Source organism: Xenopus laevis, chromosome 5S, assembly GCF_017654675.1.
Source record: "Xenopus laevis strain J_2021 chromosome 5S, Xenopus_laevis_v10.1, whole genome shotgun sequence".
Classification (NCBI taxonomy): Eukaryota; Metazoa; Chordata; class Amphibia; order Anura; family Pipidae; genus Xenopus; species Xenopus laevis.
The window spans coordinates 117,379,523-117,400,246 of NC_054380.1; the positions used below are offsets into that span (position 1 = coordinate 117,379,523).

Consider the following 20,724-nt stretch of genomic DNA (forward strand, 5'->3'; position numbering starts at 1 on the left):
GTTAAAAAAAAAACATAAAAAATAAAATATGAAGATGAATTTCAAATTGTCTTAGAATATCAATATCTACATCAGAATAAAAAATAATTTAAAGGTGAACAACTCCTTTAAATCTGTTTGTCACTTAGGTTTGCTAAAGTGTTAGGTAATGTGCGGCAATATTTATCAGGAGTACACCGGCCATGAGGCAAGGTTAGAACCTTGACTCAGGTGGTATTGCCCCACAAGTTACCATGAGCAGCAAAATTCTACTTCTGGTAACTTTAAGAGACAAATTTCTGGCATTACCTTCTTTATCACCTACCCCATGTCTTGTCAGTGCCTCTAACTAAGCAGTTTCCCCAAGTAAAAGTGCTCGTATGCTCGCACTCGTATGTACACCTTATCGCTCATGCGTGTGCCTGTATGGCCTGGTACTGCTCCCAATACCAAAACCATTGTCCAAACTAGGGATGCACCAAATCAACTATTTTGGATTCGGCCGAACCCCCGAATCCTTTGAAAAAGATTTGACCTAATACCGAATCCGAATTTGCATAGGTAAATTAGGGATGGGAAGGTGAAAACATGTTTTACTTCCTTGTTTTAGGGCAAAAAAGTTATGTGATTTCCCTCCCACCCCTAATTTGCATATGCAAATTAGGGTTCAGATTTGGCTCGCCAGGCAGAAGGATTCGGCCGAATCCTGGCTGAAACCCGAACCAAATCCTGGATTCGGTGCATTACTAGTCCAAACAGGATAGATGCATATCCTGCCATGTGTTCTGGAATTATTATACATAAAATTGCCGTTTACACTTGCATTCATTCCTGGAGTATTATAAAGGGAATTGGTACTGCATTTAAGTTGGCATGTGATCTAGTGTATTATGCATTGTATATAAACTGCCAAGTGTCCTGGGGGTATTGTGTATATTGAATTGGCACTGCATTTTTGCCATGTGCTCTCAAATGTATGAAAGTGGTACTACATTTATTCTGCCATGTGTACTGGGTTATTATATGGGAAATAAGCACTGGCATATTATGAAAAAAAATGTCTATACTTGGCATAGGGGGCAGATTTTGGCCACAAAATGTAAACATGAGCTTTTTGTTCACTGAAATCTGTCCATGTGCTCAGCTTCAGGCAGATCTCAATTACTCCTGTCACTGTACACATACAGAATGTTTGGGGTATGTTGGCCTTGCTGGCATTACCCTAAAGACATTAAAGAGGAATATTATATTATATTACACGTTCTCTCACTGATTAGCAGTTCTATTTATTCTGTAAGTATCTATACATAAATCTACCAGAAGTAAGAGAGACTGACATTGGTCTATACAGTCAGGTTACGGTCTGGTATGTATATTAAGAATAAAATACATTAAAGAATTATATACATTATTATTATTATCATCCAATGCTGTGCAGTAACAGTGGCAGACAAAATGCCCCTTTCTGCCTGTCATTGATCCTAATATGGATCCCTTATCCAGAAAACAGATATCCAGAAAGCTCTGCATTATTGGACGGGCATCTTCTATAGAATTAATTTTAAACAACTAATTCTAATTTAAAAAAAATAATTACTTTTTTCTGTAATAATAAAACAGTACCTTGTACTTCATTTACTGGAAACAGAATCTCATCAGATAATAAGCAGATAATTACCATAAAAGGGATGTAATAAAAACAAGGTGGAGACTTAAGCTCAGTATTTAATCCGCAAGGATACAGGCTGTTGATGCCTCCACTGCAGATGAACAAGGTTGGAGTTCTTGGTGAGTTATTACTTCGGCAGGATCATTTGTTATACTCTTCCTTACCTCATCCTACTTTTTAAAGCTTATGTGCTGTCAAAAAATAGCTTGTCACATTGCTTTCTTTCTCATTGCAGCAACTTCATTTTTCACATATTACTAAGGTAAGTATATGATGAATGTATCATTTAAATGTCCTGCACCAATAGATTTTAACTTTTTTAAAAACCATTTTCAAAACTCCTGTATGTTAAGGTTACGGCATAGAAAATGTCTGCCATGCCTATTAATATTTAGTATTAGTATAGTATTTATTTGACACTAACAGCCTACGTTCTGCAAGGGCTTTTAACAAAAAATCCAAATAAAGGATAAGGCAGGAGGATAGTGGTCATTGCTTACATTTTAGAGGAGACTAAGAAATATTAAATGGAAATTAAAAAGGCACACTTAGGGGCAAATGTATCAAGGGTCCAATATCGAGGGTTAATTAACCCTCGATATTCGAATGGGGAATTAAAATACTTCGACTTCGAATATCGAAGTCTAAGGATTTTGCGCAAATAGTTCGATCGAAGGAATAATCGTTCGATCAAACGATTAAATCCTTCGAATCGAAGGATTTTAATCCATCGATCGAAGGATTATCCTTCGACCAAAAAAAGATAGCCAAGCCTATGGGGACCTTCCCCATAGGCTAACATTGACTTCGGTAGCTTTTAGGTGGCGAACTAGGGGGTCGAAGTTTTTTCTTAAAGAGAGTTCTTCGACTATCGAATGGTCGAATAGTCGAACGATTTTTAGTTCGAATTGTTTGATTCGAAGTCGAAGGTCGAAGTAGCCCATTCGATGGTCGAAGTAGCCTAAAATGCCGAAATTCGAAGTATTTTTTCTTCTATTCCTTCACTCGAGCTTAATGAATGGGCCCATTAGTGTAGATCATATTCTGATTAGTGTGGCACACACTATAGACATAAAGTCAGGATTGGGCAAAGATTCCAGAAGTTTAAAATTAACTGTGCTCCATCTGTATATGGTGTTCCTTTGTGGTACTCTGAAGGCTAGTGGATAGTCTAACCATGGAGAGAAAAGACTCATAGGGAATACAGGAGACTACTTACAGTAGAGAGTTATATCAATGTAATTGAGAAGCTGGAGGTGGGGGAATCTATAGAAAAAAGAGCATGTTTGGGGGGGGGGAACTATAGAATGTACCAGTTGTAGTAAGCGCTTTGTGCATTGAGTCCTCTAGATTGTACCTTACATATTCAAGAAAGTCACTGGGGGTCATTTATAAAGTTCACACAGCGCATGTTTTTTTCTGAACGCTAATATATTGCACTGCTCTGCCCATTCTCAGTGTGAATAAATTTCTGCAAATGGCGCGCAAATGAGACGGGAGTTTGCGCGAGCGCACCCAATGTGCGAGATTGTTGTGCGTGAAAATAGCGTTGACAGTAACTTAAATTCGCAGTTTGTGAAACTGTTTTGCGAATATTTTATCAGTCACCAAAGTTGTGGGCGTAATTGAGTCCAGAGTGTGCGCATAAAGATTCGCACTTTGCGAATTGTGACATATTTAAAAAGCTCCTATAGACATTCGCATTGTGAAAAAAAATTTGCAATTCTGTTTGCACCCTCTTATTCAGCTTTATAAATAACCATGCGCAGGGCAAATATTCTCTTTGCGAACCAATCTGCCCTGCGCGAAGTTTATAAATGACCCCCACTGAGCCATATTTCATCAGAACTAGTTAATGAGGTGACTAATAACTAGAGTTCACACAAGGTAAGTTCCGAGAAGTAGCCAGGAGCAATTTTGTACTTTCTGTTTTAGTTGAGAACAAGATAAGATTATTAGCCTCCTCGGGTAATAAAATGACACTTGGAGAAATACTAACGCCAAAAATTTAAAGTTTTTTTTAAAGTAATGAAAATAAAATGTAGTGTTGTGCTGCACTGGTAAAACTGATGTGTTTGCTTCAGAAGCACAACTATAGTTTAATATATTTTGCTCAATAGAACACCATGGGCTTCTAGTAAATGGTCTCCATGATTTGATTTATTTCTCCACATTGTGATGTACCAAATACACTTTCCAGTAGTTTAGGAGAAATTGCACATTATTCAATGCACTGTGACCTGTCCAAGCCACACTCTAATCCATCAAAGTCTCCCCTACTCTCCATGTACTTTATTTCATGGAAGATCTATGTGAAAAGTGGACTAACCAGTTAAGAAGGATACTTCTGTGCAAGATATAGGGCTCAACACAAGGCCACCACAAAAATGGACAGGTGGGACTTCAGACAAGTTTATTTAGAGCTTTTGTTCTTCATAGTTGGCATGGCCTATAACTCCAGGTCCACTGGCACAGGATATGCACTAGTGCACCCTGAGGGTTCTGCCAACGTAGATAAAATCATGCACCATTGATTAAGCGCAATGTGATCAGGAGTAAAAATTGTCATCCCTAAGTCTCAGGAACTGCAATTCTTACCCGTGACTATTTCTTAAAAATGGCTGTAAAGGACATTCACATAAGGTCTATTCCCTCTGAAGGTAGTGATATGGTACCTTTATTTCTTCAAGTAGGGAAGAGGCAGTAACCCCCACTCTACCAGTCACTATTTAATAATAAAGCCTCTTTACTAGAGAATGTAGGAGCGGCTAGGTGCTCAGACAATAATTGAGGCTGTTCCTGATAGCTGACAGAGGTGCAAATGCAATAGCCCCAGCTTTGTATCTGTACCTTTTGTATGCTGTCTCCTTTGATCACTCTGTCTGTTTAAATAATACATGTAATAACAATTATAAGAAAATCATAAAAATTGCATTTTCCAATGTTCTTCTTTAGACCTGTCAAGTTAAAAGGCCTTTGGTTTTCTTCTGAGAACTATAGGCCTGTTAGTTTGACATCAGTGGTAGGAAGAATTTTGGAAGGGGTAATAAGGCATAAGATACATGAACACATTGCAGATCACAATTCTATGGATTTGTGCCAAAATGGTTTTATGCATAACAGATCTTGCCAGACTAATCTAATTGCCTTCAATGAAGAGGAGGTGAGCAGAAACCTAGACATTGGGGTGGAACTGGATGTAATCATTTTTCAATTTTATTAATACATTTGATACAGAACCAGACATAAGGTTACTGATTAAATTAAGGAATATTGGCCTGGAACATAGTATTTGTACTTGGATAGAGAACTGGCTAATGAGTTGGAGGTGGACATTGAAAAAACTGTTTTTGCTGATGATAACAACTAGTCTAATGCACAATTCTGCAACTTTGCAGACAGAATTTTCTAAACTGTAGCAAACTGGCAAATGAGGTTCAATGTTGATAAATGCAAGCGGAGGGACTTTCAGAATCCATCTCTTCACAATGGGAAAAAGTGTGGGAAGGGTTGCATGACTCTTTGCTTATAAGAGGAGTGGAGAAACATTTTATACAAGTATCATGGTTTCCTTTCAATCTGAGGAATCGGGTACAGCTGTGTAAAGAAAAAATATTTCTGGAAGTTTTAGAAGTCAAGACAAAAATAAAAAAATACTCATTGTGGCTACTATTTTGATGATTACTTTTATTTTGCTTCAGCACCAGACGATGGAGCAGTTGCTCCAGGAGTGCACTAGTCCCTTTAAGAATTTCTATATGCTCTGATGAGTTTTGCTTCTACTCATTCATCTGATCTTGAACATTCATTTTTTTAAGCACAGACAGAGAACAAAACAGACAATGGAAAAGAGCAACTCAAAGTATGTGGTAAGCAGTTATTTATTTATTTTTGGTAAACACAAGGTTTGTATGCCCAGCTCTCTTATACAAATAAGAAGTTTGGTCCTTCCTACATGTAGTTTGCTTTTACAGTCCAACAGAAATGGGAAAGGCAATGAGGGGTTGCCCCTTCTCAGCATGTGGATGGGGTATTGGGAGATTTAAAGGTCAGTGAAGCAGCAACTCCTATTTATATCCCTTCAGATCTGTTTGTTCAGGCTGCTATTTGGTCATGTATAAATAGGCAAATCTTGATCAGTATCACATCAGTCATAATAGTAATAAAAATGACTCAAAACCAGTAAGAGTCAAAGCTCCTCTTTAATATGCATCAAATAAGTCATGTTTATAAATATTCGATAAAGACCAGTGCAGCCACCATAGCAGCACTAAGCCACATGTAGTATGCTTATTAGTGCTATCAGTGCCACTGCTATTGAACACAACATTTTTTTAGAGTAGCATACTAAAGCTGACCATACACATAAAGATCTGCTCATTTGGTGAGGTTGCCAAATGAGAGGATCTTTGCCTGATTTGACCACCTAAGTGCATGGTCAGACTGAGTTAATCATTGCACCAATGTGGCACTCACCCAACAGGATTTTCAAAAAAACTGATAGATATCTGTTCAATGGCCACCTAAGGTTTATATTACACACAGTGACAACATTTTGTTCACTTACAGCCTCTAAAAAAGTACTACGAATTGGATGTCGTACCTGAAATGAGTCTACCCCTTTCAAAGGAAGACCAGGATAAAGTGAACAAGGCAGACAAAAAGGCAAGTAACCCCACCGGCTACTCCCCTGCAACACAGAATATGTTTCCCTGTCCACCCAGCTGCTCTTTTCCCATTTGAAAAAAAGGACTGTCACTATGAAGCAGGACAGAGAGCAGTGAAAATGGGTGCCTGGTCAGATATTTGCACTAATTAGCCTCGTCTGTAGTTAAAAGAGGTGTGGCCAGGGGGTGCCACTGCCATGAGGCGAGATGAGAAACCCTGCAAATTACCAGGGATGGCAACAAGCCATAATTACAACTCTTCTAGTGCAGAAAGCGCTTATACATTAGAAGGGATTCTGTCGTGCTTTTTATGGTATACTTTTTATTTCTAATTGACACTGTTTACATTGCAAATAATTCACTTTACCTTTTAAAATGTTATTCTTGAACCAACAAATGTATTTGTAATATTGGTGTGGAGGCAGCCATCTCAGTGCATTGTGCCTGATTCTGAGCTTTGAGAAGGAGCTTGTTCCAGGATGGAACTGCTTTCAGACAGCTATTGTTTCTCCTCTTCTCATTGTACTTCAATAAAACCCAAGTCATGCTCCCCACCTAGTGTTAGACATTAGTGATGGGCGAATTTTTTCGCCATGCGCGAATTCGCGGCAAATTTGCGCGTTTCGCCGCCAGCGAATAAATTCGCGAATCGCCCGCGAAAATTCGCGTCAAATTTTTTTTTCTAAAAAACGGGCGCCGGCGTCAAAACGGGCGCCGTTTCGCAAATTTTTCGCCGTTTCGCGAATTTCACGCGAAATTCGCAAATTGTACGGCGAAGCGAAACGGCGCAAATTCGCCCATCACTATTAGACATGAGAGTAGCACCCAAGCAGGAAAAAGCAGGGCTTTAGCAATGCAAATAAATCCTTCAGCAGAGGTATCAGATAGTTGCTATCTGGTGAGCTGCCCATTGTTCTGTTGTTAGGCTGCTGGGGGAGGGAAGAGAGGAGTGTGATATCTCTCCAACTTACAATGTAGCAGTAAAGAGTGACTGCAGTTTATCAGAGGACTAGTTACATGGTTTGGGGACACCTGGGAAATGGATATAATGCCAAATTTCAAAATGAAACAAAAAAAAATCAGTTTGCTCTTTTAAAAAATGGATTCAGTGCAGAAGTCTGCTGGACCAGCACTATTAACTGATGTGTTTTGTAAAAAAACATGTTTTCCCTCGACAATATCCATTTAGCATTAACAATCATCTCACTAAAATAAGGCACTTTCTAAATCAGTTAAACATTCTGTACCTTTTGTGATTAAACAGGTTACTTTTCACTCTCGCACACTTAGCAACCAGTCTCTCTCACTTCTCTCTTCATGCAGTAGGTTGAGTCCGTTTTTAATTCACAGGTCTTGGGGAGGGTTGCACTCTTTGCCTAAAAGATGTATAAGCGCTCACTTTTTCAACATGCAGGGGGTGCACCAGAATCAGTTGTTTTGTTAGCTTTTGTTTGTGCTGAAGTCACTTATTTGAGTAAGTTCTAAAACTGCTAGGAAAGAGAGCCGCCCCTAACAGATGTATTAGACCTACCTGTAAATCAAAATCTGACCCAGACCTCAGCATGAAGAGAGCACAAAGAGGGACAGGTTGCTGAGAGTGAGATACTTAAGAGTAACTTGATAATTCCATAGATGTTACAGAATGTGTAATTGACTATATTTAGAAAGTGTCAAGGTTGTACCGTCTTACCATCCCCAGGACCTGAGTCCCCTTTGCAAGGTGAAAGGGTACTGAGAATGTCTTCTCCTGGCAGTGCCTCCACCTAATGGGATCCGGGAATTCACCTGCGAGTTGCCCCATTAGGAAAACATTCAACACACACACTTTATGGTGTAACAAATATAACTTTATACAAATTTAAAGGGGAAGTAAATCTGCATTTACATCAACATAAATGACCCACTCCCCTGGGAACCTGTGGCAGTCCATTCTACCACCTCCTTGCCAGGCAAAGTTCTGCACTACTCCCTTTGGCAGACAAAGAGTCTCTGTCCCTTTTCCCCAAAAGAGTGTGAGCGTCCCCAGGTAGCGCTACCTGCCATGTTGGACAAGGTATTTTCTCCCATGTGGCAGGCACACAAACAGCCTGTATCACAACAGGAGCCCCGCTGGATCCTTTTCTACCCTCCCTTAGGCACAACTCACCCTGCGGATTCATGCAGATGGGTAGGCTCACACAGAGATGGAAAAGGCATCCACAGCGATGAAGTCCTTTAACCAAGCAACTGCAGCTTGCTTTATCTTCAGGGTATTGCTCCCAGCACTGTTCATAGCGCGAGCACCAAAACCCCCTTTATTCCTTATAACATGGCTCCCAGCACTGTCTATAGCGCGAGCACTCAGATATCCTCCTCTGCTGAACTACAGCTCCCAGCACTATCCATAGCGCGAGCACATAAGATGTCCAGGAAACCTGCATGGTTTACCTTTCCAGGCTTTGGAGGACCCTGCATCAGCCCGCAGGGCTATCAAAATCCCTTTTAGCCACTTACATCTTTCCATGAATCTATAAAAAATAAATAATGAAAACCAGTTGAAAAGTTGCTTCGAATAGGCCGTTCTATAACATATTAAAAGTTACATTAAAGGTGAACCACCCCTTTAAGGCTCCAGAAAAAGGCAGCAATTTTTTGCATATTTGTTCAGCAAGGGACATCTAACCATAAACCATCAGGGTGCAACGCTGCTGTACAAAAGAGAGAGAGAGACATAGCAGAACAGGCACTGAAGAGAAACTACTGTAGTTGCACACCTCCCGCTTTATTACTCCAGGGGTAAAGTCACAGACAAATACACTACAGCTGCCACTGTACTATGTCAGGGGAGGCTGCTGAATATTTTCTATATTAAAATAGAGTGTTAGTAAAGTGAAGAGGAGTAAGATCTTATGATTAAAAGGAAAGGAATATGTTAAAGAAACGTGAAATCTTCGAGTATGATGGGAGGTGTTAATATGTGATTCATAAATGATGAAGATTGGAAGTAACAAGGATGTGTTTGGTTTTCTGGATGCTGATGCAGGCAGTTCGTAGAAAAAAAGTTTCTGTTCACATTTCCTTATAGCACCAAGTGTGACCATGCACCCAAATGTCATTCGTGTATAATGGCATACTGTTAATGGCATATGTTATTGGTTGCTATGAGCTATATCACTGGTAATGCTTCACCCAATTTTTTTACACAGCATGATAAATAGACATCAATGAGTGTGTGCCACTTTTTATTTAACTTGCTCTGAATGATTAATCATTTATTAATATACATTACCAGATATTGCTACCTCACTAAAATATCTATAATTTTCTTTAAACAGATTACCGAGAATTTCTGCAAGATTAGAGATCTCACAGAAGGGTTCAAGATACATATGAAAAAATGTATAGAAATGTTGAATCATATTGCAGACTGTATAGACAAAGTGCACAAGGACACCACTGTTGCCAATGTAGTAGGGAACTCAGCTGGAGTGGTAGGAGGCATCACCACCATTTTCGGTCTTGCACTGACTCCCTTTACACTGGGTGTCTCAGGGATTCTCAGCACTGCTGGAATAGTAATTGCTGCTGCTGGAGGGCTCACTGGGTTGGGATCTTCCATAGTTGATTTTGTTTACATTAAAAATCAAAGCAATAAAGCAAACGAAATTATAGAGGAATTAATGACAGATATACTCAATATACAAGAGTATTTGTCAAAAATAGATAATCAGTTGGATAAATTAAAATCCCTGTTTGGTGAGAACACTTCTGAATATTCCACATTTATCAACAATTTGTTAAATAGTAATCTGAAATCCTTCAAGGAGGGGAGTTCATTCTTCAATTCAGAAAATGTTTCAGGATTAAAGGCTTTAATACATTTTGCTGATTTGTTCAATCTAAATGCTCTTACAGAAATTATATATTTTATTCAGCCTCAAGTCCAGGCAGCAACTCGTGCAGCCCAAGTAGCATCTCGTGGGGCCCACATAGCCTCTCATGGGGCCAAGGAAGCCTCTCGTGGGGCCCATGCAGCCTATCATGGGATACATATAGCCTCTCATGGGGCCAAGGCAGCCTCTCATGGGGCCAAGGCAGCCTCTCATGGGGCCAAGGCAGCCTCTCATGGGGCCAAGGCAGCTGCTCGTGGGGCCAAGGAAGCCTATCATGGGGCCAAGGAAGCCTATCATGGGGCCAAGGCAGCCTCTTATGGGGCCAAGGAAGCCTATCGTGGGGTCAAGGCAGTATTGATTTCCAGTGGGGCATTGGTAGCTCTGGGCCTAGCTTTTGATATTTTCTTTCTTATACAAGGTAAAGAGGAACTGGAAAAAGGGGCTAAGACTGAACAGGCAACCATTATAAGGACGATTGCTAGTGCTTTAGAGGAAGACTCAAAAGCTTTTGAAGGAATATTTAAATAAATCCTTTTATGACAGATACAAATGTCCCTAAACTACATTTTACTACTTAGTCTGGACCTGCCATAATTTTATGCCATACAGGAGAGAGGCAACCAGATACCTTGCAGACAACCTTGAATTTTCTCAGTTGCCATCTCTAGGAGAGTGGTTGGCAATCAAGCCCCCTTAACAAATAAAATAATAAGTAAAAAAGAAGAAATAGATTTTTATTAAATAGTATTATATTAAGGTTAACAAAAATCTCCTCCAGTATGTCCTGGTTGAGTGTGATCAATATTGGACTGTCATTGCTAAACTCAATGTGTAAACACAGAAGTCTCTAATTCCAGAATGACCTTGTTACTTAGTTCTGTGGTTATGTACTAGCTATTATGCTTACCATGTGCTCTGAAATTGTAAAACTTATTCTATGTTTCTATGTTTAGATGTGTTAATGAATAAATAAAATTGTCCAAAAATGTCTCAGCAGCCTCATTTGCAACTCATACTATAAACATCTTATTCGCCCCAGTGGTTTTTAAGTAGATTGTGTATATCTTCCAGCAGAGGAGAATGGAGAAAACTTACACATGATTGTCCCTTCAACAAGGGTGAATGATAACAATAAGAACTAGCACATTCTGGGTTGCCCATTGTTTCTGGCTCATTGACCCCTTGTGTGGAGAAACGTTCAATTTCAGCTTTCATTTTTGGATGTAAAGCATATGGCACAGATCTGGCTTTCATGTGTACAGGTGAAATTGCAGGGTCTAATCTGGAGGTTATGGTGTGAACACTGGTTGTGGTGAAATACATTTCCTTAGTGTGTAAAAGTGCTGTTTCTGCTCCCAAGGCCTTATCCTGAACAACTGCAAGGGTTAAGTTAGGTTCAGGCTAGAAGCCAGCGCTGCTAGGCCTCATTCTGTATATCGCAGACTAATCGGTCTTGCAAACATGTCATTTAGGAACTTTCCAAACTGGCAGTGCTCCACCAAGAGCCTTAATTCTGCACTATAGGTAGAAATTGTTTAATCTGATCTTTGGTTTCCTTTGTGGAAGTAAAATCTATGTATAATGACAGATGGTGTTGGAGAAAAATGTGCCTTTAGCATAACTCCTCAGTAGAGGCTGGTCATAGGCGGATTTTCATGAAGGCTTGGGGAGGCTAAGCCGTTTACACTTCCAGACCACAATAAAAGTTAAAAAAGATACAGTTCTATCACATGTACTGGATTCTTCCCTGATAACATAAGTGCAGAGGCAGATAAAAAAAAGAGTAAGAATTAGACAACTTTTAATGATCACATTGAAAGGCTATATACGCACAGAATAACAGGAAAGACAGAAAGGTGTTATAGCTTCAGTGTGGTAAATAAGGCTGTATAGTGAACTGGTCCACAATTGCATTGGATAAATGAAAACAAGATGAAAGTTACAAAAACTGTATTGTTATAAAGTTAAATTATGGTGTAAATATACATAGTTAGAATTATTAATATGACCATTGGGAGGCAATGGAAAACCAGAAACATACTGGGGCTCATTAATGAACTTCGCACAGAGCAAAATGATTCACACAGTATTTGCCATGCACATATATTTATAAAGCTGGATAAGATCTGAATTTGTAATGTGCAAGCAGAATCACACATTTTTATTTTCACCGTGAATGTCCATAAGAGCTTTTAAATATGGCACAATCACAAATTGTGAATATTTCTGCAATTTCAAACCAGGATTGGATAGAAAGAAATATTTATTACAAAGGGAATGTTTTTGGATCTGGCTCCTTCAATCTCGTCGAATGAAGAATTTAATATGACCTGTTTTTTTTAATTGTGCTAATATTGCTTTCTCCCCTTTTTCAGATAAGCAGTTTTGCCTGGATTTGCCTCAGGGAAAGATTCCTTTCATACTTATAGGGTAAGATAGCGTCTGGTTCCTGCCACTGATTAGTAACTTGTTGGTTACAATGTTTTAATCTGTTACTTTGTTTATTTTTTCCTGGGTATTTTACATTGGGACAATTTTGATACTTTCTGATATTCTCTTTTTATACGCTTTTAATACTAAGGATTGTGTAAATTTTATTGTCTTTTGCAGGATGGATTATCCACTAATGGACATTTTTTCCATCGAAATTATTTTTCATGTCTGATTCACTTATTTATTCACCCATATTCTTTGTACTTAGGATGAATTTTCTTTCTTTATCGGCTATTGCACAATGATTGTCTTTTTCTAATTTTGGTGTTAATTAATTCCACTTTTGTTCACACCCACACATTATACCATGTGATTTGTTTAAGCTATAAATTGTTTTGTGCAGTCTGTAATTGTATGCTTGACAAAGGGGGTAACCCCGAAACGTTGCATGCTGCAATAAATCTTAAGCAAGGTCTAACCTGCTTGCATTACTTGTGTGCCGGTGAATTCTTGTCGCTACTGGATAGAGAGGTTTCCTCCATTTCGCTGTGCACCAGGGTTTCTTCTTTCAGTGAAGGCCAGGGTGTGAGAGTGCTTCTTGGACTGTTCTACTATCTGTCTGTATGTGTGTCACTGTGTGTGTGTCACTGCGTGTCTGTCTGTGTGTTGATGTGGGTGTGTGTTACTGTATGTATGTGTGTTTGTATGTGTGTGTTACTTATTTACTTATTTACAATTTGTAAAATGAACATGGTAATCGGGGTGTGTGGCCACAGTGAGTGGCACGTCTGTTTGTGTATTTTACCGCAAATGGCCCTTGCTGAAAAAAGTTTGGACACCCTGGTCTATAGGAGCATATGTAAAAGGACTGACAATATCAAAAACAAGTTTTTCTCATACTGAATCAGGAAATGGTACTGGCTGAAGTGGGTGATGTATGTGTGATAGCTGTTTAGTCATGATTCTAACAAGTAACACAAGAATGAATGGCAGTTACCACATCAGAATCCATTGCTGGCCACCAGTATAGGTCTCATAGTCTTTGTTTTGTACGTACAATTCCTTGATGACTCTCATGTGCAAGTTGTTTGAGCTTTTCTCACAAGGTTTCTGGTACCAGTAAGCAGTGAGCTCCACGGACAACATAACCATCTACTAAGGACAGTTCATGTCTAATCCTGTAGTAAGGTTGAAGATCAAGACTTGAGTTTCTTCTCAGCATTTGGTCGTTTGCTTTGTAAGATGTCCCATAGTTTTACTTGAATTGGACATGTGAGGCAAGCTTGCTTAAAATCAGTAGCTGTAACTGTAGATGATAGTAAATCAGTCAACGCAACAACTTCTATTTCCTCATCCAGTGTATCAGAAGCTGCAGGTAAAGGTAAACGTGAAAAACAATCTGCAGTAACATTTTTCAAACCTGGTTTGTATTGCATTTTGTAGTTGAAATTCAGTAGCCTTGCTGACCATCTAGCTATACGCATTCCAGCTCTTCCTAGTCCCTTTGTTGTAAGCAGTGTAGTTAAATCAGTGCATACGGTAAATTCTCTACCCCATAGGTAGGTTCTTCATTTTTCTGTTGCCCAAACACACACTAGAGCTTCTTTTTCAACAGTTGAATACTTACGCTCTGTCTCTGTAAGTGTTCTGGATGCAAATGCAACAGTTTTCTGGAACTGCACCAATGCCATAGTCTAAAGCATCTGTAGTAACCATAGTGGGTTGTGCAGAATCAAATAAAGCTAGCGCTGGACTGTTCACAATTAACTGTTTCACTATTTCAAAGTTATGTTGAGCAGTCTCTGACCAAACTAGACTTAAAGTACCACATAGTAGTGCTCTAAGTGGCTCCACAACTGAAGCATAGTTGGGAATAAACTTAGAATACCATGAAGTAAGACCTAAGAAAGCTTGTAATGTCTGGAAATCAGATTGAGTAGGTGATTGTGTAACAGCGTTGACATGGTCAGGGTCAGGCATCTTGTGAAATTAGTCCATCTAGTAGTCCATCTTGTGAAATTATATGACCCAGAAATGACAGCTGAGTTTATCTGCAGTGGCATTTGGAAAGGTTCAGTTTCAGTCCTGCAGAATTAATGCATTTCTGGACATTTTAGGTACTTGTCATGAAGATCTATAGTTGGAGCATAGACAATTATATCATCCAAGTAGCATTGTACATTAGGTATGTGATGGAGTATAGCAGACATCAGTCTTTGAAAACAACTCGGTGCTGAAGCCAGTCCATAAGGTACACGCTTGAACCGAAACAAACCATCATGGGTGATAAATGCAGTGAGGTCTCTGCTTTCCTCATGCAGTAATACTGGATGATAAGCACTCTGAAGATCCAGGGTAGAAAAGAATGTTGCTCCTCGGAGTTCTGAAAATATTTCCTCTATGTGTGGCAAGGGATTATTATCCATAACAACTGCTTTATTAGTTTCACATAGATCAACACACAATCGAATGCCTCCAGTTTTCTTCATTGTTACAACAATTGGTGAAACCCATTCAGAGGATTCTGATTTTTCAATCACATCTTGCTCTACTAGTTTCTTTAGTTCTTGTGAGACAAGCTTATAGAGTAGGGCAATCGCCTCAATTTCTGGCGTACTGGTTTAATATCTGGTCTCAACTTAACTTTGTGTACAAAGTTCTTTGCACAACCCAGTGAAGTGTTACTCTGTGGTAAAATTTTAGACACTGGCTGTGCGACAGGCACTGGTGCTGTAGTAATGAGACCATCAACTAATTGTAGGTTTAATGCAGCAAAGAGTTCCATTCCAAGTATAGCAGTACCCTTATTCACAATGTAAAAGTCACATTTTGCAGTATTTGATTCAAATTGTACAGTCACTGGCAAGCAACCAAGCACAGGGATTGAATCTTTTAAGTAACTGACCAGTCTCAGGGCAAGTAATTTAAGAAAATATCCTTTGGTAGTATAGAAACAGCTGAACCTGTATCAAGCATCGGGTTAATGGAGTGTCCCTTGTCAGCAGAAGCAGTATTGACACTGACAGTGCATATAAACTTGTCTGGAATAAATGTGTCAGCTTTATCCACACTTAATACTGTAACATTTGTAGTAGAGACTTCATGAACATCTTTAGCAGAACTATGGCAAATCTTAGCAAAATGTCCTACCTTTTTGCATTTGCGGTACTGTACAGCTTTTGCAGGACATGTAGCATAATTTGTAGTGTGTTGTGTTGAACCACAGCGGAAGCAGTATTTTTTATTTGTATTTGCTGCACGGGTTTGCACTGTATTTTGACTGTGACTGTGCATTGTTAGGCCACAGTGTTGAATTCACAATCTGTACATTCCCAGCAGTTCCCTGACTGAGAGTTTTAGCCACTGCCACTGCTGTTTCAATTTGGCTAGCAACTGTAATAGCCTTTGCTCTTGCTCTAGGAGCAGTCTCTCTCTAATGCGTGGTGAATCCAAGCAGTAAAAGGTATGGTAGGCTCACCAGGGTTTGGGAGAAAAGGTGCAGGCTACTGCAGAGGTAGAAGAGACATCTCGTCGCCAATTTATGTTTTGGTATCCGAGGATGAGTAGAGTATAACAGGGCTTTGTTAGCAGGTTCATGCAGCCATTATACTTCAACAGTAACCAACTCTAATACTTTAAGCAGAATAGAAAGTACTATGTATACACAGTATAACTCATGTGCACAGTGCCACATACAGGCCATTTGTATAAACACCACACTTTGCACCATCCAGGAACATTACTCATGATTGCGTTGCTCCCCAACTCTTTTTATATCTGAATGTGGCTCACAGGTAAAAAACAGTTGGGGACCCCTGCCTTAGACCATGGGCTCACTTTCCAAACTATTATTCCTCCTCTCCTCACTCACGCATGATGCTTGACAAAGGGGCGGAGCCCCAAAACGCTGCACCACCGCAGTAAAAACTTTTGCAAGGGCTTGCCCTGCAGATACAAGTCTCGTGTGCTGGTGTGTTTTTATGTTCCAGTTACTGGGAGGTCACCGTATCCTCCATCCATTGAGCACCGAACTAATCTATACATCTACATAACGGGTGTGTGAGAGTCTACTCCAATTGTTAGTGCAAAAAACATCCTCAGACACAGTTGTGAATGTTTGCGTCTTTTTTGACCAATTACAAATCTCAACGACTTCCTCACAAGTTTAGACCATATTACATTTGCGAACGTTCGCAGTGTATATAATAAAATGTCGCAATTGCAAAGAAAATTTTGTGACAATAAAACTTCAGAGCAGGTGTAAACCCTAACCTTTGCTTACCCATAATGCACAATGTAATATTCTCCAGCAAATGTTTTTTCATTGCAATTAGCGCTAAACATTCGCAAAAACACCATTTTAAGTAAAGCTTGTGATTTTAATTACATTTCCCCCCTAGTCTTTTATATCTACTTACTATATTCTTCCATTATTACACTTTTTTCCCCATGAATAAATAGAGAATGACTATGAAATAGGATAAATGGTTAGAAGCAAAGGGCCCACCTGGAGTTTTCCTGGTATCCCGGTGGACACTGCTGTCACAATCCATTTCTTTCTGCTACAACCATACATAGTTGGAGTCATTTGGTAAAGGCAGGCACAGATGGATGGTTTCACTGATATTTAAGTGAATTGTTGAACGGCATTTTAATTAAAAGTGTTTAGCATTAATCGCAAAGCTGCCATTGAAATATATCTACCCAGGTGCAGTAATGCATACAACCTCATATAACACTAGTGCAGTCAGTACAGCATAGCACCAGAACAAGATATTAGCCTTCATCATGCATTCATTCTACAGTAGACTGATCAATGTTAACTGTTAATTGTTTGCTATGGCTTTTAGCATAATGTGCCCAGTGCTAGTGAATGAGCGCCACAGGTTTCAGCACCTGTTACTACAAGTGTACCACAATAATAAATAGCAAAGGATGTCAGGCACTCGCTATAGGCTGCAATGTGGTAAATGTATTAATTCCCACTGCCACTGTCGCAGTCTATGGTGAGCCTATGGTGAGTGCCCAGCTTTCTCTTTTATTGAATACTACATTTAGGATGTTGCTGGACATCTGCCATTAGCACCGTGTACATCATGGCAATATGGCATCTATGCAGGATGTGCCCCTAATATTGTGCTTGTTGCTTACCAGAATAACAATTTATTCTAGATGTATTGCAACAAGAAAATAAATGAAACTAAATCCTGTAAATTAAAATGGGTAGAAATGCCATATTTTATATACTAAGCCAGGGGCACCCTGGAAGGGGCTGCTCTTGCTAACTTTAACAGCTAAATTTCTGGTAGCTTCTGACATAGATTCGCCACTGCTTAATACAGCCTAAAGGTTCAGCATCTTTTGTTAGGGGTGTCAGTGACACTGCACATGCTCAGTGGGTTTTGGGTTGTAGCAAAAATAAAGCTTGACTGTGATGTAAACTGATGCTACAAGGCTGATTAAATTCTGATGCAAATTGTGTTGCTTTTTTTAGCTTTCATTTAATGTGAGTATTTCTCTCCAGTTTTCCCTCACTTTGCACCTTTTTCTTTTCAATGATTTTTATTTGCTTTTTTCAATATATTTAAGACAGAAATGACTGTCATTTGCGGGTTCTTGTCACACAGAAGATTCATCATTAACTTGAGGCTTTCTGGTTTGCTGATGTGATCATGGTAAAATTGTGCTGATCCAGAAGATGTTCCCCGAGCAACTGTGGCCAGAACAAGAACAGAGTGAATAACCAGGACATATTTAACAGAAAGGGATAAAGAACGGCGGGAAATAATGTCCGAAAAGTGGCTCAGGAGTTGCTTAAAACAATTTACTAGATGGCAAGTCATAAAAGGCACCCTTAAGATGGTCACATAGATTTTAATGCACAAATGGATGGCCAAATTGCACAGGCCCTATTGTGTGGCCAGCAGGGTGGTCAGATAACTACAAAAACGGTGAATGGATCTCCTTTCAGGTCAGCCACTGAGCCCATACATACAGTGTCGGACTGGCCCACCGGGGTACCAGGAAAACTCCCGGTGGGCCCAGGTGTCAGTGGGCCCTCTTACTTCTAACCATTTAGCCTATTTCATGGTCATTCCCTATTTCTTTATGGGGAAAAAATCTTAATAATGGAAGAATATAGTGTAGAAGTAGAAGTAAGTAATATAAGACTAAGAGAATAAAGAGTTTGATAGAGGAGGAATAATAGTTTGAAAATTGGCCCCACAGTCTACGGTTTTCCAGTGGGCCCAAGATCTAAGGTTTTCTGGTGGGCCCCTGGCATCTCAGTCCGACACTGCATACATACACCACCCAACCAGATTTCCTGTACTGGTCCAATTAGGCACCTGTAGTTCAAAAAATGTAGTGCAACAATTCCTATCACTGACTGCCAGTGTTGGCTGTTTAGAGCGCAAGATGTACCCATGTTGTGTTTGTTTTGAATATGTTTCTTTCAGTACATGATGACTTTGGCAGCTCCTTTGCTAGTCTAAACTGTTGGGGATATAGGCTAGTTATCAGAGTGATGCAGATAATACAGTTGTAACCTCCAGATGAACTGGTAAGGGGCACCGGTCACAGATCTTCAGTGCCAAACACTGCCTATACCTGTTCTAGAGACAGATACTTTTTTGCCTGATCCTACTGGAGTTTCACCAGGTCATTCTGTTTTTGTAAGCTTGCATATCAATTACTCTAATGCCAATAAAACAATTTCAGTTCCCTATTTTGTTTATAATTCAAGATAATTTATTTTGCGTAAAGGACTTTGCCATGAGTTACAGCTTCAGTTAACATGCACCTCACACATATGTACACAAACACACACACACACACATGTATCTTCCAGACACACATTCCTTTCCTTACCTACACACCTTACATCACTGGCATAAGTATAGAGGAAGCATACCCTGCGGTTGCGGGGGAGGGGGCCCCAGGGAGAGGGGGGGCTCGGACTGCAGGGTCTGTTTCCTCTATAATGTTTCAGGAGTCCCTATGCGTGCCGGGCCCTCCGAGTCCAAACAAGACCAGGTTCTGTGTAACATGTAATTGACTGAATATGATTCTTTGTATGAAAGGATAATAACAATATGGGACTGGTTTCTCAAATTGGTTTGGGTTCAATCAGTGAATCAGATTGCCTCCAATTAGAATGATTTGCTTACAATGTAATTGTGACTGAGCTACCAGAAAAGCATTATATATATATAAATATACAAACTGTGGTAGGTCAAGCACTCCCACGCTGAAAACTCTCTGACCCAGGTGCTATCTTTTGCCAATTATTCAAAGTTCATCAAAAATACAGATGCACGCTGGGGATTTTGAATGAATAAAAAATCTTCACCTTTATTAATTCATCCTTAAAAGAAAACAGGCTTGTCAAGGTCTCAAGGTTCAATTTCCCCGTTGAAAGTCAATCGGCAAAATTTAATTGGCTGTTTATAACTCTGCCCACTTTGGGGCAACCAAAAAATATTGGATTTTCATTTGGGTTGATCCCATGACTATGTAATTCAAATTTGGTGAGTGTAGCCAGAAAGCTGTAAGAGTGGCAGCAATGTAAATTTCCCCATAGAAAGTAAATACGTGAAATTTGATTGGCTGTTGTTGGCTCCTCCCATTTTTGGGCATCCAACAAATGTCACTGTTTCATTCTGAGTGACTCCATGATTACGTGATTCAAGTTTGGTGAGTGTAACTTCAAAGCTGTAAGAGAGGCAGCAGTTTGAAAATCTTTACTGTCAAAGTCAATGGAAAACTTGGGGTGTTCAGAGTGCCTCTCCAAAAAGATTGAGGGTGGGATTGCTTAGAAAAGCACACAGAACCTGCTCCATTATAGGACAAAGAAGTGTGGAGAGTTTGGGTATTGTACCCCTAAAGCTTTAGGAGGAAAAATGTTTATAAATGGGGGGCGCCATGAAAAAAAAGAAACAGAAGAGTAGATTGAAGTCGAAGAACAATATGTTTTTTTCCAGACCAACTTAAGAATAAGAAGTGTAATAAGCTGAAATTGAATGGTTTAATGTCAGGTTTAGTCTTGTCATCTTTGAAATAATTGTTCCAGTCTCCTATCATGTTCTTGTTGGGAAGTGCCATA

At 39.5% G+C, this 20,724-nt stretch overlaps 1 long non-coding RNA gene across 1 annotated transcript; it reads left to right on the top strand.

Annotated features, from left to right (window-relative positions):
- The first annotated feature begins 1,883 nt into the window (after window positions 1-1,883).
- On the top strand, window positions 1,884-6,313 carry LOC121394315. Its single transcript, XR_005961649.1, has 3 exons — window positions 1,884-1,910; window positions 5,472-5,517; window positions 6,218-6,313. It is a non-coding gene; the product is annotated as an uncharacterized LOC121394315 (long non-coding RNA).
- Window positions 6,314-20,724: the final 14,411 nt, after the last annotated feature.